Source organism: Halichoerus grypus, chromosome 9 (genome assembly GCF_964656455.1).
Source record: "Halichoerus grypus chromosome 9, mHalGry1.hap1.1, whole genome shotgun sequence".
Classification (NCBI taxonomy): Eukaryota; Metazoa; Chordata; class Mammalia; order Carnivora; family Phocidae; genus Halichoerus; species Halichoerus grypus.
This window is the reverse complement of record NC_135720.1, coordinates 60249117-60267207: the sequence shown is the minus strand read 5'-3', so window position 1 is coordinate 60267207 and position 18091 is coordinate 60249117. Positions and strand designations below refer to the sequence as shown.

General features: G+C 41.0%; 1 protein-coding gene across 1 annotated transcript in view; it reads right to left on the bottom strand.

Moving 5' to 3' along the window:
- FBXL4 (F-box and leucine rich repeat protein 4) overlaps window positions 1-16531 on the bottom strand; it is a 123054-nt gene extending 106523 nt beyond the window's left edge. Inside the window, exon 1 of the mRNA XM_078054963.1 lies at window positions 16400-16531. The gene's annotated coding sequence lies outside the window, so the exon portion shown is untranslated. The remainder of the gene's footprint in view (window positions 1-16399) is intronic.
- Between the last annotated feature and the right edge of the window lie 1560 nt (window positions 16532-18091).

The following is an 18091-nucleotide window of genomic DNA, read 5'->3' as shown; positions in this document are numbered from 1 at the left end:
AAGCTGAGCTTCCTAATGGATGGCCCTCCACATAGAAAGAAACAGCAGGACTGAGAGTCGGTGTTCTCCAATAGCACATTCTCTTCTGTGACGGCAATTACAAAAGTGGAAGTGTTGCTGTGGAGTGAGTTTAGATCCCAGATGATATGGTTTTACTTGAGAACCACCACTTTCACAGTCCTCCATTTAAAGGAGGAATACAACTATTTCTTCTGATAAAAACGCTCATTCGAATGCTCAAGTTCTGTCAGTGAAAAGGGCTTCCTTTATTTTTATGTTTAGGGTAACAACATACATGCCTAAAAATATGTCAGCTTAACTAACAGTTAAGTCAAAATTTAATCAAAAGTCTTTAAGCACTGGACTATGTAACTAGGGGTCATTGACTGAGAACCCCTAGCTTAGGGTTATGAAACTTTGGATTGTCTTTGCTAGGAAAACATACCATAGTTTGGGGTTGGTTTAGAACCTCCTCTAGTGATTACTTTCTAGCTTTTCAAAACGAACAGTTCCATCTTGGTTCTAAGAAAGAAGAGGCTTTAGACTCCAGCAGTGGTGACAGCCTAAAATATAGGAAAGGAAAGCGTGTGTAGGAACGCATCATCGTGTCTCGAAGGCATGTTGTCATATGATGTTTAGCAAAGTCACAACCTGGATGACAAATTCCATAGGCTCGCATATCTGCCTGGCATGCTTCTGTATTCTGAGGTATGCTTGTAAATAGTAATCTGGCGGAAATGAAGTGTACAGGACTCCAGTGACGGGAAATAAGGACGGAAAAGTTTTGAGCCCACGAGAACAAGAGGTTATATGAGGGTACTGTGGCTTTAAGTGTGAGCCCTGAAACCCTGAGCGTGTTGTGACACTGTTGTGACATTTAAGAAGAGTTACACCAGACAATTTAGATTTCACTGTGACATATGCTGTATAAATTCTTTAATGTTTAGCTTATCTTGCACTAAACAGCAGAAGAATACTTAGTAAGTGCAAGTAGGTCAACATCACTTTAATTTGCATTATCAGTTCAGAAGAACATTTTACACTATATGTGTTGTGATAAAACACTGTGTCATTTCTGTCACCCGATGCGGAGTATTTTTAGGTCTTTGCACATTATGTGTAGAGATATTTGGTATTGCCTTTAATGTAACTTGCCATCTGTGTTCTAGTTTCTAAGCATTGGCAGAAGCGAGCTAAAAGCATTGGCCAAACTTCAAGGGGTTAAGATTTTTGCTAACAAATATGGACTATTTGATATGAAAACCATCATTGTTTGATATGTCAAATAAAACATTTGTCAATCAAAAGTCTTTAAGCACTGGGCTATGTGACATTTACTCTTTTATAAACCAACAAAGTCCCTGGTGGCATGCCTTTTTTCCTCTCATTTAAATAGTAGTAGGAGAACAAATCATACTTCAGGGCAAGTTGATAACTGCCAGTCACGATTCCTGCCTTGTTTACTATAATGAGGAGGGTAATAAATGCATCTGACCATTTCGGCTGGCATTTGCATAGATGAATGATTTGTCCAGTCAGTCGCTCTCCAGTGATTTGGGTCTTTTTGTCAGCACAAAGAGCATTCAGTCTCTCTGGAATTTACAGCAGCCAAGCTCTCATTAGCAAACATCCTTTACCATGAATGATTCAAATAATTACCACTGAAATAATAAACTGTTTCACAAAAACATTTTATTTGATGGCTCCAAACATCAACTTTTCTGAATTGTTGACATTCAAATAAGCCAGAGAGCTTCATTGTGAAGGAACAATGGCTTTCTTGTTAAAGGGTGGGCATTGTTTTACCTCCAATAGACCTTTAAACTTGGCCAGCTATCAAATGCGTCCCTCAAACTGCCAGCCAACATTCTGGGTAATCAGAGGGCATGTACCAGATGGAGCTGTTAAAACTTTACATATTCAAACTCCAGGAAATTTTCTTTAGATTTTCTTTTGAGGTTGCAAACCTAGAACTCCAGATTAATTAGCAGCTGCTACTTTGTATCTTTTTGCACCTAGTGGAGCCAAGTATTATTAAATGTCCTCACTTATACTAAGCTATTCAAGTGCGAGCTCTTCGCCGTAATGGTATTCTATGTGTATAATTAAGTGTTATTTGATATAGTTTTGGAGTTCAAACAAATGAGCAAGCAACAATTATACCTTATTATGATCTTCTCTAGTGCATAGCCATAGGGTTGCTCTCAGTGCATTACCAAATTCATAGCACCAGGCAAACAGCAGTTCCTGTTATCAACTTTTTGCACCCTCTGCGCCATGCATAATTTAGAGAGTTTTATTAATTTTGAGCTGGTTTAATGTATGCGCATGTTCTAAAGATCTAGGTAGATTGTATGACTAAGTTTAGCTTTCATAGTGCAATTGTTTATGCATGTAAATGTCTGAAAAATATTTTCCCTCAAACCTTAAAAAGCTATGGTTTCATTTAAATAGATTAACTTGCACATTGCACCTTCTTCCTTACCTGCAAGGAAAAATTCAGGAAGGGAACGAATGGAATATATTTCTGTGCTTTGCAAATTTCCTCATTACTTTGCTTTCACTTTCAAATTTAGACATGTTATATATAGCAAGAATGGAAAACCGTCAACAATACTGAAATACCTTGATGTTCCTACAAAATTACAACACGATGCAAGAAAATCGTGATCATTGGGACGCAAAATTTTTAAATGTTAACTTTGAGGCATAGCTTAAAGATATTAATAATACCAAGTAAATTTCATAGGCTCCACAGCCACTATCTCCTAGAAGTCAAGGATATCAAAATTACCCTTTCAAGATGTGCTTGATATAGGCGGCCACTTAAAATGGCATACCAGTCCTGACGCTTCCATTTCTATCCCACAAAGATAGATGCAAACTAGAAACATAATTTGTCATACTTAAAATAATTTACTTTATCGAGACTTTGTGTCCAAATCCTCGAGTTTCTCCTTTGCCGCTAGCTCAGAACCTTTGCCTCCAAACGGTGTGGCTTTTTTGTTTCCCATTCCTTGTGCTGCCTGCTCCGGTTGGTAATCATGGTCAAGCCTACAGAGCCCATTTTTCATTTTGTTATCTGGCTTGTCAAATCAAAGGTCAAGAGATGATGAAGAAACCCCAAAATAGCCCAGGATTGGCAGATTTTCCCCTAAGTTTTCTAGCGGAATTTGGTGCTTATGAAAGTGAGGGAATAAAGAACTGGCTCTAGCCATAAATCATGCAGGCGAGAGCTTTCCAAGTTTTGCACGGTTTCAACTGCCTAGTGCCCAGGGGCCCAGAAAAGAAAAGCAGGCATCCTACCATTAATAGTGCCATCCGCAGGCTCTTAGGGCTGAGGGCATGCGAGGAGAGCTTTCTGACATCAGCTCATTGTTTATGATTGGAGATGTGGGCCACAACTAAGTGCAGCCTTAACTCTTTAGCTGTGACATGACATGATATACGAGGGCACGACTTGATCTATGAGGGATATAGAATCACAGATTGTTAGTGCCGGGAGCAACATCAAGATCGCAGTAGGCAGCAGAACTCATACTTGAATCCAGGTCTCTTGACAGTGAAGGCGGAGGTCGTTCTCGGAATTAGACCACAGTGATAGGCCCCTGAGGCTCAAACCTTACTCGGAAGACCTCTCTCATTACAAGCTGACACAATCACCTGCCCTATACATGCATGAATTTTCTATCATGTTAATAAAAATGATCCCGCACGGTGCTACTCTTGGTCAACAGGTCTTTTCGTGATGATGTCGCTCTAGGTGCGGGGACAAGGATCATTTGTGGTAGTGTTGTCAGTCCTTCCCCAGAGATCCGAAAGAAAATTGTCTTCTGGTATTGTGCCAATAGAGTAAGGGAATATGTATGCTGTTTTTAAAAGGCAGGGATGTTTGTTTGTTTGTTTAACAAAATATTCCAGGGACTGCTACTATCAAGTTGCTGAAATGTTTAAGCCCATATCTTCAACTCACATGGACAGAATATTGTTTTCAGTTCCATCTGGGGGGGAGAAGAGAATGGCCCATGGTTCCTTTTGAAACAACTGATTCAGTCTTTTGAAGGGTCCCAAAATACTGATATATTTGACATTGTGGTTTGGTTGTTGAATTTATGCGAATGTTCTCTCCTTAATCAATGAACAGATAATGTTAAATTTTGCTTTAAACTCTGTTATAGGCTGAATTGTGTCCCCCCCAAAATGCATATGTTGAAGCCCTAACCTCCAGTATCTCAGAATGTGATTGTATTTGGACATAGGGTTTTTAAAGAGGTGATTAAAATGAGGCTGTTAGGATGGGCCCTCATCCAATCTGACTGGTGTCTTTATAAGAAGAGGAAATCTGGACACGAAAATACACCAGGGGTGCACTCACACAGAGAAAGGACCACTTGAAGACAGAGCAAGAGAACAGCCATCTGCAAGTCCAGGAGAGAGGCTCCAGAGGAAACCAACCCTGCCAGCGCCTTGATCTTGGACTTCCAGCCTCCAGAACCGTGAGAAAATAGATTACTGTTGTTTAAGCTACCCAGTCTTTGGTATTTTGGAACGGCAGCTCTCACAAATGAATACAAGCTCCTTGAATGTATCACTTTCTCTTACTTCTAAAATGGAGCCTTCTAGCTGAGCCATATTTCCTCCACATCTTCTACCTGGCTAACTCCTTTCTTATCCTTCAGTTCTAAGCTTGGTTAACACCTCCTCCAGGAAGACTTCCTTCACTGTGCTGCCCTGGTCCTGGGTTCCTCCTTTGGGTTCAGTTGCTGTCCCAACACTTACCACATGGCCCTAAGCAGTAAACCCGAGTTAACTCTGGCAAGCAAGAGCCAAGGACCCTGAGGACCCTGCCTTGCGTAGTTTTAATAGAAAAGTGTGTTATGTTACAATTCCTAGTGGCATTGCCGGCTTGTGTCTCTGTAAGAAAAGCAAGAACGTTCCTAGTACATGTGCCCTGTACTAGCTTCAGTGAAACATGGGGACTGGTTTAAAAAGTATAAAGCAAAAAGAGTTAGGGTGGGCAGGAAAAGTTGCAACCAAAGGGTTTTGTAAAGCAAGACATATGTCAACACATAAGTGGGAACAATATAAGTTAGAAAGAAATGTGGGGAAGTTCTGTTGTTAGAACGCATATGCAATGGAAAATTACCAACTTGAGACATAGAATAAATAGTAGTGTAAAAGTAGGATGGTTAAAGTCCTGGACTTCGGCCCTCAGACTTGCAAAACGCCATGCCGTACTGACTGCTGGTCTACTAGAGGCCTGCATGCACATGTGTGCACACTCACATGCTCACACCCACACACCTGTACACACACGTACGTGTACCCGCACACACACATCCATATGCATTTAAAGGAGAAGCAAACTGGACAGTCCCAGAAGCCAGCTGTCTCTCATTAACACTTTACCTAATAATGTGTATTTTTCCTATCCAGCCTTCCTTAGCTGCTTTGGGACTGCTTTTCATCTCCAATCTGATGCAGAAAGTCTTCTGATTGCACTTAACTAAAGCAAGAAATTCACCTGCTAGGGCGCCTGGGTGGCTCAGTTGGTTAAGCCACTGCCTTCGGCTCAGGTCATGATCCTGGAGTCCTGGGATCGAGTCCCGCATCGGGCTCCCTGCTCAGCAGGGAGTCTGCTTCTCCCTCTGACCCTCCCCCTTCTCATGCTCTCTCTATCTCATTCTCTCTCTCAAATAAATAAAATCTTTAAAAAAACAGAAAGAAAGAAATTCACCTGCTAGAACTAGTCCCCCCCCTGAGAGCAGGGACTGTTTCCATGGCATGGTCACTGCCCATGGGCACAGGACCTGGAACTCAAGTTCCCCCATAAATATTGTTCTTGAAGTGGAATGAACGGAATGAAGGAGAGAGAAAGAGTAAAGTCAAGAGTGAGAGGAAGCGGAGAGGAAGCTTTCTTGCTCTGGTTCATTCCTCAGCGACTTGCCTCAGACCTAAAAGCCTCCGGTGTTTGCATTTATTCACTCTTTTTGTACCTGAACCTCTCTTAAATGACTGCACGTATAATATTTTTTTCTCACTTTGAAAGGGATGAATCCAAGTTTTCAGAGTCAGAATGACAAATTGTGCCATTCCTGGCTTACTAGATAAATACACCACCACGACCCTTCTGATAACTTTTCCCATTTGACTCTAAATAGTTATCATGAAATAATTATAGATGCTCTCTCCTGTTATGTGAGATAATTGTCTCCCCCACCCCCACCCCTGAACTTGTTCACTAGGCTTTAATCATCACAAAAAATTTATTTATGCAAGGAAATAGCAAGTTATTCACTCAGCTGATTTTATTCACCATTGTCTTCTGATTTCTTCACACTACTTAATTTAGCCCGTCAAGGTGAAACGATTAGTTTGTCTCACCTTGACACTGCTATAGTCCACTGACAACACACGTTTGTGACATTCTTGTTGGCTACTTCCCTTCTAGTAATAGCTACCTCCTGAATTACTTATTGTTGGATGATATTTCCAAGTCAGAATAAGTATGTGACCAGCAGGTAAATCTGGTCGATAATAAATCAGAACAAATAAGGGCATCAAAGCAAATGCCATCTCTTAGGACCACAGCACACGATAAGTGGTTGTTTCAGATCAACATCTGCTTTTACTTCTCTTGACGATAAGAAAAGCCCAATTAACACCCGCAGTTTAAAAAGATGCAACTTTTTATTTATCTAAGACTCTACTGCTAAAAACCTTGCCAGATTTACAATTCTAAAGACAACAGCTTTTTGTAAATGTGCTTTATTTGCAGTTATAATATCTATAGTTAAATCAGTTCATTAAAAATAGAGTTGTAAACTATCTCTCAAACTGCCATATTTGCGTGTTTAAAACAAAATGATTAAATCATATTCTTACACCGCATTTGGGTAGAACTGTGAAGTTGTCTAGTATTCAAAATAACGTCCTTAGTTAGGAAATCCTTTCTTAATTAGAATAGAGGTTAGGACAGTGTAATTTTATATTACACATCTAGTCACTCAACCCAGGATTAAATAAGTATGGTCCTTAAGCACTTCACCACGGTAGTATTTGCCACGCTTAACTTGGAAAGAGCTGTTACCTGTCTATCTCAGGGCAAATGAGCAACTGTATGGAATCAGTAGAAAAAGTGACACCATCTTAAGCCCAGAACAACCCTGTACTACACCAGAGCCTTCAGTCTTGGTGAAAATAGTCTGTATCTGGCTTTTTGAATTATATTATTTCTTGCAGCCCTACTTGGCTTCATTCTTTTCACAAGAAAGCTGGGGGACGTTTTTCTTTTAATAAGAGCAAAAAAGATTCTGGAGTTTCCCCAAGGCTCTGTTGTGGAAGAGATCCTGTGAGTGAGGGCGCACGGGCAGAAAGCGCTCTGGAAGGAGAGCCAGAGACCTGGGTCCCAAGTGCGAGCCCGCTCTGCTAATTGTGTGCTGTGGGTTCCTCTTCTTAATCGCTCTTTACCTTTATGTCTTCATTGTTAAAATAGGAATACTAATAGCTGCCCTGCCTGCATAGTTGTTATGAGGATCAAATGAATTAATAAATGTGAGAGTGCTTTGGAAAAGTTAAAAGTGCCACTCAAGCATTAGTCATTCTTATTTGGCTTTCATATTCTTCGGAAACCCCATTTATAATAAGGCCCTCCTGGAGAAGTAGCTGTTTCTTGAAATCCCATGAAAGCTTTGTCTTTGTATTATCTCTTACGGGTTCCTTTGGAAGTTCAGCAAGTCGGGCTGTTCCCTACTGCGCTGTGCATACATTGCCCAAAGCAATTCCACAATGGGCAGCCTGCTCTGCGCATGGTCAGCTCATTGAGGATCCGTGCTATGGTGATGAGATTAAAAATACATACGCTATTTATTGTGTTTTTCTGATCACAAAAGTAATACTTCTGTGTGGGGGTGGGGGGGGAAGGAAGTGTTTGTTTTACTTGCAACAAGCATGGAGAACCAGGGCAATGGCCCCTTGAACAACAAAATTGGGGAAGTCTTAAGCTAAGGAGACACACGTTCTTTCATGAAGGGCTCAGCAAAGGACAATTCAGTATGGAATTGGGGCGAAAGTCATCCTAAGTCAACAGAGTCCAGGGTCCTAGTTGATTAAAGTCTTAAGGGCCTTCAGGGGTCAGTATCAAAAGTTCTCAGGCTCTAGTTAGTCCGGTGTTCAAGTACTCAAAGAGGTTTCGGTCCGCCAAGAGGATTCAAGAATATGCGTTAAGTCAGTCTTTACTTTTGAAACAGCACTGGGAGTTTTACCACTGATTTATTGTCTCTTATATGGCTAGGCTATCTCCTGGCCTGGTAGTGGCTGTTTGTTTTTATATTCTTTTGTTCCCTTAAAATCCTTAACTACAGAGGTTTCTTTTTCCGCAACTTTAACATATCCCAGGGGTTCTGCAAGAAATGTACTTGGGCAAGTAGTGCGGGTCTTGAGAAAGAGGAACAATGCTGGAGGCATCACAATCCCAGATTTCAAGATACACCATAAAGCTGCAGTAATCAAAACAGCATGGTACAGGCACAAAATAGACACATAGGTCGATAGAACAGAATAAAGGCCCAGAAATAAACCCACACATATATGATCAATTAATCTACAACAAAGGAGGCAAGAATATACAATGGGGAAAAGACAGTCTTTTCAACAAATGGTGTTGGGGAAACTGGATGGCTGCACGCAAAAGAATGAAACTGGACTGCCTTTTAACACCATACACCAAAATAAACTCAAAATGGATTAAAGACCTAAATGTGAGACCTAAAACCATAAAAATCCTAGAAGAGAATAGAGGCAGTTATTTCTCCAACATCAGACATAGCAATGTTTTTCTAGATAACTCTTCTAAGGCAAGGACACAAAAGCAAAACTATACTATTGGGATTACATCAAAATAAAAAGCTTTTGCACGGCAAAGGAAACCATCAACAAAACAAAAAGACAAGCTATGGAATGGGAGAAGATATTTACACATTCTTAATAGAACACTTTGAATTGACAGAAACGCACCAAGAAAGAAAGAATATAAATTACTTACTACCTAAACATCAATCCTTCAATCCTACTACCTAAACATAAACATTGTTAATGTTTTGATACATATCATGTGTAGCCTTCGGGCCTCTTTCCATATACATATATAATATATGTTGTATATTTGGAAATATACATGTTGTTATCGACCAGATGTTTGTTACTTCCTCCCTCTCCCCACTCTTATGTTGAAGCCTGAACTCTCAATGTGACTGTATTTGGCAATAGGGCCTTTAGGAGGTAATTAAAGTTAAATGATGTCATGAAGGTGGGGTCCCAGTCCAATAGGATTAGTATCCTTATAAAAAGAGGCAGCAGAGAGCCTCTCCCCTCTGTCCCCACCCACCCTCCTCTCCTCCTCTCCTTTTTCTCTCTCCCCACCGTGTGAGGACACAGCAAGAAGGCAGTGGTCCTCCGCAAGCCAGGAAAACAGTTTTCACCAGATACCAAATTGCCTGGCACCTTGATCTTGGACTTCCAGCCTCCAGAACTGTGGGAAATAACTTTCTGTTGTTTAAGCCGCCCCATCTGTGGTGTCCTGTTACAATAGCCTGAGCAGACTGAAACATGCGTATCATCCACTGCTGTATCATTTGTTATTTTTACTTAACAGTAGATGAGGAACATTTCTCTGTGCATTAACTATTATACACTGTGATTTTTAATGTTTAATGACAAAACATAGATGCAACCTAAATTTTTAATAGTTCCTATTGGACATTTCAATGAGTTTCAATTTTGGATTATTATAAATAATGTGGTATGAATATCCTTGGATATTTATCTTTTTTACATAGCTCTCATTCCTCGAAGTAGAATGGCTGGATCAAAAAGAATGAATATCTTAGAAGTTTTTGTTATATGTATTAAAATGTCCTCCAGAAAGATTTTTTTTTTTTTTTTTTTAAAGATTTTATTTATTTATTTGACAGAGAGAGAGAGCGAGAGCAGGAACACAAGCAGGGGGAGTGGGAGAGGGAGAAGCAGGCTTCCTGCCGAGAAGGGAGCCCGATGTGGGACTCGATCCCAGGACCCTGGGATCATGACCTGAGCCGAAGGCAGACGCTTAACGACTGAGCCACCCAGGCGCCCTCCAGAAAGATTATTTCAGTTTATACTCCTACTGATGGTTATCTGAGGTTTCCTATTATCAAGAACTCCCGCCAACAAGAGGCACTTTCATTGTAAAATGGTATTTGTTGATCAGAAGGCAAAGAGGTATCTCATTGCTATTTTAATTTGTACTCTTAATTCCTAAATTAATGAATTATGTTTATTTTGGACTTACTCTTTAAGGATAGCAAGGAAAGAATGTCACTCTTAAATATAATTATTAGCAACTTTATTATTAAAATCTTAATGTTTCCATATGACATTTGTTTTATGACCTACACTTTACCACTTGTAGAGCATACTTAATGTAGTCACCAATCCTGCAGCTTCTGACACAACTTCACTGCTTTACTTTTCTTGATTCTTTGAAGAAACATGGAATTTTTATAGGTTTTATGGAAGTTGGAATTTTAGTCTGATTAGCCCTAGAAAAACTTCTAGGAATCCTTAATACAGAAGATTATGGCATGCTTCCAGGTAAATCATATGCTGGTAATAGGACAATGGGATCTTTAAAATAGGTTAGTTTAATTTTGCTACCTGGCTATTTTTTTCCATAATGAATGGATATTTAGCACATAGCAGATGCAAAGTAAATATCTGTTAGAAGATTGAATGGATTAATGAGGGAATCATCTACTGTTTTCTCATTTTAAATTGAAGCAAATCCTATCTATTCTAAACCATTTAAATTAATGACTATAATTCTACCCATTTCTATCCCCAGTGCAAACCTCCTTTACGTTCTTCTATGTTATGAAAAATTCTACTTCTTTTCTTGCAGGATCTCCTGAAAGACCATCTTTCTAGAAACTACTGAGCGGCTCAAGAGTCAAGGAATTATCCTTCTAACGCTCTAACTCCATGACCAAGCCTTTTGCCGAGTTTCAAAGTAGCAAGGGATAAAATTAAGGAAAGCATGAGTCACAATGTCTCCAAATCATGTGGAGAACAAATGACATGTCAAGTTCGCTCTTTATTCTTTTGTTTAATCAGAAATTACCATAGAAAATTTGCCCTAAATTGGCCTTGGAAAATTCATTGTTTATTTTTTTTTCAGTCCATTACCCCAGGAGGTTTTTTAATCTTTATTTTCTTTTAGTGAGATTAACCTTGATCTACCCTCCACTTTTGTCCACTCCCAGTGAAAATATCTTTTCTAAAAATTAGTGTCTATTTTACAGTCATTTGTGAAGAGGCATTTGCCGAGAGATCTGTCATAATATTTTTGATAGAGTTAAAAAAGAGTTAAAAGAAATTTTCTTCAAAAAGACCAGTACAAAAGTACTCCTACATGTACTAGGCTTTCGGATGCCTCAAATATTTTCATGAATGAAAGCCCTTTTGGTTATTTTCATTATAGGAGAAATTCTTCTATGGAAAATTCAAACCAACAAAGAAAGCTCAGATTGCAATTCTAACATTTTTCAGCAGAGTTGACCAAACATGAGTCCTAAATTGACGTATTATGAACACAATAAATAAGGTTTTAAAGTCTGGCTAACACTGCAAAGCTTTTTGAAACAGACCTCTCCTTTATGTATCTATCTTTCCGGGAGTTCACAGATCATGAGAAGACATGGAATTCGAAGGCCTCTGCTTATTCTTACAATAGCCACAGCTAATGGACAGCTGGGCAGCAAGGGTCGGTCACTTCCTGTAGAATCATCTGTGATGAATCGTCCCTGTGGCCAGCTTGGGAGTGGAGGAGCCCTTATACCACCGACCAGAGTTATTAAAAGACTGCACGGGCGTTGTTAAAGGTTAATTGCTGATGGATAAACAATTCAACTCAAACCATTTCTGTTGAATTCCTGCTTTGTACAAGGCACAAAGATAGTAGTGTTGGCAGCTGTGACGTGGGCAGTGGTGGTGGTGGTGATGGAGGTGGAGGTGTGTGTGTGTGTGTGTGTGAGTGTGAGGCAGAAGAGTTACAAAGAGGAGTGACCTAGCCCCCGCCCTCAAGTGTGGAAATGCTATAATGGAAGCAAAGCTACGGGCTGTGGGAGCAAAGAGATGGGAGATAAGTAAAAGATAAGGAACAGGTACGAATCACCCAGAGGAGCCCAGTGGTTCTAGTATCAGGGTACAAGAGATCAAAATTGAACTCCATGAAGTGGGTCAAGAGGAAGTGAATAGTTTTAGAAAGAAAGAGATTTTATAGGTGGCGAAAGAAACACAGCTTCAACAGACTAAGGATTAATCAATGAGAGCGAGAAAGACGACAGATAGACACACACACGCGCACGCACACACACACACAGAAAATGGCAGATATCTCATTGTAAAAGAACCAGAATCTGGAACAGCCCAAGCCATGTAGGGAGACTTAATTTCTTTCATGTTCTTACCTGTACTAATCTACCTGCGTAGAGAATGGTTGCTCCATTGCTAGAGTGCAAGCTGCAAGGAGACAGCCAATTTGTCTGTTTTGTTAATTGCTCCCCAAAGAGCACATGACACTAGTAAGCACATAAAAATATCAGCAGAAGAATATATGAACATATGAGATAGATGACTTATAGAACCACAGGGAGGCCTATGTTCCAGAAGCTGGGGTTTGAGGAAATACACCCCCTACACATACACCATTATCAGGTGGCAGCATAAATCTGTGAACAGAAAACTGCTAGAAATGTGTAGGCTATAGCAAGATATTGATTAGAATTTTTTTTTTATTCTCCTGGATTCTCTCACATTCAGGGCCCAAGACTGATGTAAAGATGAATCGATGACACCCCATTATAAGGAAAACAGAAAGCAAGTAGAAACAAACACCATCCTTGGAGCTTGTTAAGAATTAGCCCAATTGGTTCTACTACTACAGGGATGGGGATTAAAGGGAACACCGGAGTCAGAAGTCATCAACTCATTGGGGAGTGCTTCGTGTGGGTTTTATCTTTCCTCCTTCTTGCCAGTCCTCAACACTTCTGCCAAGTTAGCAGGAAGGCTCTAAGAGCATGACTTGCAGAGGCTGAAGTCTGTCAGAAGAGACTGGCTGCTCACTCTCTGGTTGAATGTGTCCCGTGCAATGTCATATTCTGGGTGTACTGAGTGAGATGGCAGGGTGAGAAGAGAACGCTGAAGACACGGCACTGGCCTTTCACCATGTGCTGTGGCAAAATGGCCGAACTCCCCACGGATCAAACAAATACAGCAGAGGTAGCTAGGCTGAGGTCTGGAGTGAGAGGACACCTGAAGCAACAGGTAGTGGGGCCCTATTGCTAGAGAGGAATGTGGAAGGGTTGGGAGGGATTGAGCAGAGTGGACCTCCCAGGTCAGGGCACTGTGCAGTAGAAAAGGGTGGCCTCCCCTCATGGGGAAGACCTGGAAAGTCGTCTGGCCTGGAACATTCTCCCAGTGACTACCATGCTTCCTTCATCAGGTTGACTCCTCTGGACTCTTCAGTCAGGTCAAATGTCAGTTCCTCAGAGAAGGGCCAGACCATAATTATCTTGGTAATTTTTGATTAATGGCTGTCTTCTCTTCTAGACTGTAGCCTCTCAAGGGCAAGGGATCCTGGGGCTTAGGCTCACAGTGGCCTTCCAGTGCCCAGCTCAGGGCGTGGTGGCCAGGGGAGCCGGCTCTGGGCTTGGGAGCTCTTCTACCTGAGGCCTCTCTAGGCCTCAGTCTCCTCATCTATAAAACAGGCTAAAAAGCATCTTGACTCTATTGGTTACTGTGAGGGTTAAATGAGAGAGTACATAGAAAGTGTGTGGCTTAGTACGTGACACAGTTATTATCCACAAGATGGACAGCTTTTGTTTTCTATGACTGGCAGTCAGTAAATATTTGCTGAATTGAATTAACAAGAGCCAACTGTATTGGGTGCTTCCTATGCCAAAGACTGTTGAAATGTTTTACATTTACTATTTCTTTCCATCCTTCAATCCCCCCCTAAGAAAAGGGTACCACTATCAACCTTATTTTTCTGATAAGAAAGCTGAAGTACAAAGAGGTTAAGTAACTTGCTCAGAGTTCACACTGTGATTAAATTGGTGAAAACAGGTTAAGGAGCATCCTGGACCGTGACATATATTATCGGTTTCCAATGGGTTTGTTGTAAATGCTTCTTTAATTCTTTAGCACCCTCTTTTTGGGCCCAAACCAGAATTGTTAGCAAACAGCTTATCTTATATGAAAACATTTATTTTATATGGCTAGGTACTGAAAGTAGATAAGTTTAAAAAGCACAAATAGTCAAGGGAACTTCCTCTGTGGTCACATTTATTATTTCTTATAATTCAATAAAATATGTCATTTGCATCAAGGTCATTTTGTTATTTGCTTTTATTGGACACATGCAAATTTAGAAGATACCTTAAAAGCTGCGAGCCTTGAAGTGCATCATCACCACAGCATTGATGTAAATATAAATCACTTAAAATATATCAGAGTAGGAATTCTAAGAAAGCTTGACTGAGGAAAAAATCATAGATGTCTATATTTGGCTATGTTTACATCTACCTATGTAAATAAGTAACTTTCTATTTATACTCATAAATATTGAATCCAGCAGTATTTTATCTTTGCATTCTTACCTTTGAATGGAGCTCACACATTGCTCACTGATTAAGTTAACTTTAAAAAAAACTTCAGAAAGTAGTCCACTTAAAGCTTTTTACTCAGAAAGCTAGTAATTTTTTCCAGTTGTTTAAATGATGTGCCACACAGTAGTGCACAGTGTTTCCTCTTAAGTCTCATCTTTATTAAACGCACAGAAATTCAGTAGGCTGACAGGTTAGGAGCTCAGGCTCTTGGGTTATACTGACCTGGATTCAAATTCTGACATGACTTAGTCAAGATATTTAACTGGCATAATCCTTAGCACCTCCATCGGCAAAATGGGATAATAATAGTATTTACTGCCTAGTGCTGTTTTAATCATTAAAGAAGATAATACGGGAGCACGTGGGTGGCTCAGTCGGTTAAGCGTCTGCCTTCAGCTCAGGTCCTGGGATTGAGCCCCACATTGCTTAGGGCTCCCTGCTCAGCAGGGAGTCTGCTTCTTCCTCTCCCTTTCCCTTTGCCCCTCCCCACCACTTGTGCTCTCTATCTCTTTCTCAAATAAATAAATAAAATCTTAAAACAATACATTTAAAGAAGATAATACAACGGTCCCCCCCTTATCCGTGGGGATACATTCCAAGACCCCCAGTGGATGCCTGAAACTGCAAACAGTATGGAACCCTATATATACTCTGCTTTTTCCTATACATGCATTCCTATGATAAAGCTGAATTTATAAATTAGGCACCGTACAAGATTAACAACAACAGCTAATAATAAAAACAGAACGATTATAACAATATATTGTAATAAGAGTTATGTGTATGTGGTCTCTCTCTCTCTCCCTAAATAACTTATCATACTGAGCTCCCGTTCTTCTTGTGATGGTGTTAGATGATACAATGCCTACGTGATGAGATGAAGTAAAGAGAATGATGTAGGCATTGCGACTTAGCAGGGGACTATTATTGACCTTCTGCCAATACCTCGAAAGGAGCATCTGCCACTGCTCTCAAGTAGCTAAAGCTGTGGGTAATATGGGACTACTGTATTTGTGAGCAGCTAAACAGTGTTAACCTACATTTAGAAAAGTAACCATGTCTGTTAGTGACTCCCATACAACACTTGGTAGATGTTTAAGTTATCGTTGCTCAATTAATCGAAATTCAGAAGGCGAACTGTTTATAGAGTCCAACAACATAGTCTTAGTACGAGTTGCTATTTAGTTCTTCCCCAGCACATTCAAGGACTGGTTGTAGAGGACTCACCCTGAGAGCTTTTGAAAATTCAGGATTCTGGTAACTCTGAAAATTCTGACTCAGTCAAAGGTGTGGCAATAGGGCACAAATGCATATTTTTAAAAGCCCTTACAGGGATCCCGGTAGACAGCCAGGTTGGAGACCATTGCCCCATATACACCTTCAATTCAATTTAAGAAAAGTCCCCTGTACTTCCATTGGCAGGATGAACCCCCAATAGATGGAAGCCAGATCCCAACAGTTTTCTGGTTAAGGAATGTCCACATCACAGCATCTGCAGCCTCATTCCAGAAATGACTTTTTTAACTCTCTAGAGGTACGACCAATGAGAGGAAGTCCCAGAATGGCATAGAGAGAAACCACAGGGAAGGGAAGCATTTTCCCCAAGATGTCAGTGTCCCCAAGCCAGGCAACAGCAGCTCCTCCCACCCAGAGAAGGAACCAGTGGCAAGCAGCTAGAAGAAAACACACACCCTTACCTCCTCATTTGGATTTCTGCTCTTCTGTAACTCTCGGTGCCATCTATTACAAAGGTGGCCAATAAATACTCATGAATTAATGATTGTCATCTTCGAGCCAACCCCTCATTACGGCAACCCTTAATACATCTCAGCTCGGGGATGTGAATTTAGCCAGCAAAGTTGACTTAATGGCTATCCCTCCCCACCGAATCCTAGGGAAAATGGCATACATTTTCTTTCTCCCGCCTGCAGGCCTCCTTGCCCCAGCCATGTGTGTTCAAGCCCTGTCCCATGTCCTTCTCTTCCTTCCTGCTCCGTCGCGCCTCCAGGCACGCCACGGAGTCATGTGCTCAAGGGTATAAATAACAGACCGACATTCATCTCAGTGGTGGCAAAGAAGCTGCTGCCACGTTTTCTTTTTCTTTTATTTTTTTTTTCCTGGAAACCTGCCTTTGGTGTGACTGTCTACTGCAGCAGTTTGAGACATTTTCACAAAACAGTTCTGAGTGAAGCCGGGAGAGGAGATGGAGAAGTTAAGATACTGCCGTGGCCTTCACACATCAGTTTATAACTTGCCTAAATATTTGTCTTCATGTCAACAGCACTTCAATATGAGCCAATAATTCATTTCAATCCAGATTTGTATGCTCTGAAGTGTTCTTGGGGGAAAAAAGTTGCTCAGTGCTTCCAAACTTTTATTCCTTTATCACTGGGAAAATACCTATTTTTTTTTTTTTACTTACTTAGGATCTTCTTTAAGAATTTATAGCAAAGATGTAAATTCTAACAGAGCAGGCAGTGTGTCTGTTTTTGCTCACAATGCCTGACGATAATAGGTGCTTTAAAATGTTTTTTTTAATCTGGGAAGACACACTTCAGTAAAGAGTGTTGGAGGACGAAAGAAGACAGAGAGATTTTTAGAAGGCCACTTCAAGGAGAGAGAACCCCCCAAAAGATGGAAAACTCTTCTTCCAGTGCATACAGAGAGAGGAGAGAGAAAGAGGAGGAGGAGGAAGAGCATAGTAAGATAAAGAGGACAATAAGGTATTTGTCAAGGAGAGAAATTATGGCCTCTCTCCCTTCGTTGCCCTTGATAACAAGGGGAGTGTAGATAACATATATGTGGTTCAAACGGAAGTTCCTGCAATGCCCCCCCATTCTCTAAGGATGAACTCTTAGCTTGACATGGTTTATAAGGCCCCGCAGGACCTTGCCCCTGCCCAGCTGTGCAGCTTCGGGCCCGTCTCCACCATCCCCTCCCAAGTGTGCCACGTCCCAGCCATCCTGAATGTCCTTCACATTCCTTGCATCTGGGCATCAGCATATGCTACGCTGTCTGCCAGGAACACCTTCCACCCCTTCGCTGGCCAATTTCCTTTTGTGTTTAGGTATCTGCTGAAATGTCATCTCCTCCCGGAAGTGTCTCCAGGCCTTTGGGTTGGGCTCCCCTTCCAGGTTTCCCTGTTTCAGCCTCTCCTGGATTGGGCTGTAACTGCTTACATAGCTGCCTCTGCCAACTACGCCCCAGGGGTAGTGACCAAGCCTACGGGGTTCAGCATTGTTTCTTCAGCACTGAGCACAGCCTGACACACAGTCCATCAATTTTTACTGAATGGATGAAGAAATGAAGGGAAAGGAAGGAATCTGGAGCCTGAGCAAACAGCAAGGGACCATGTCAGCAAAGAGATGGTGGCTACACTGTGTGTTGGT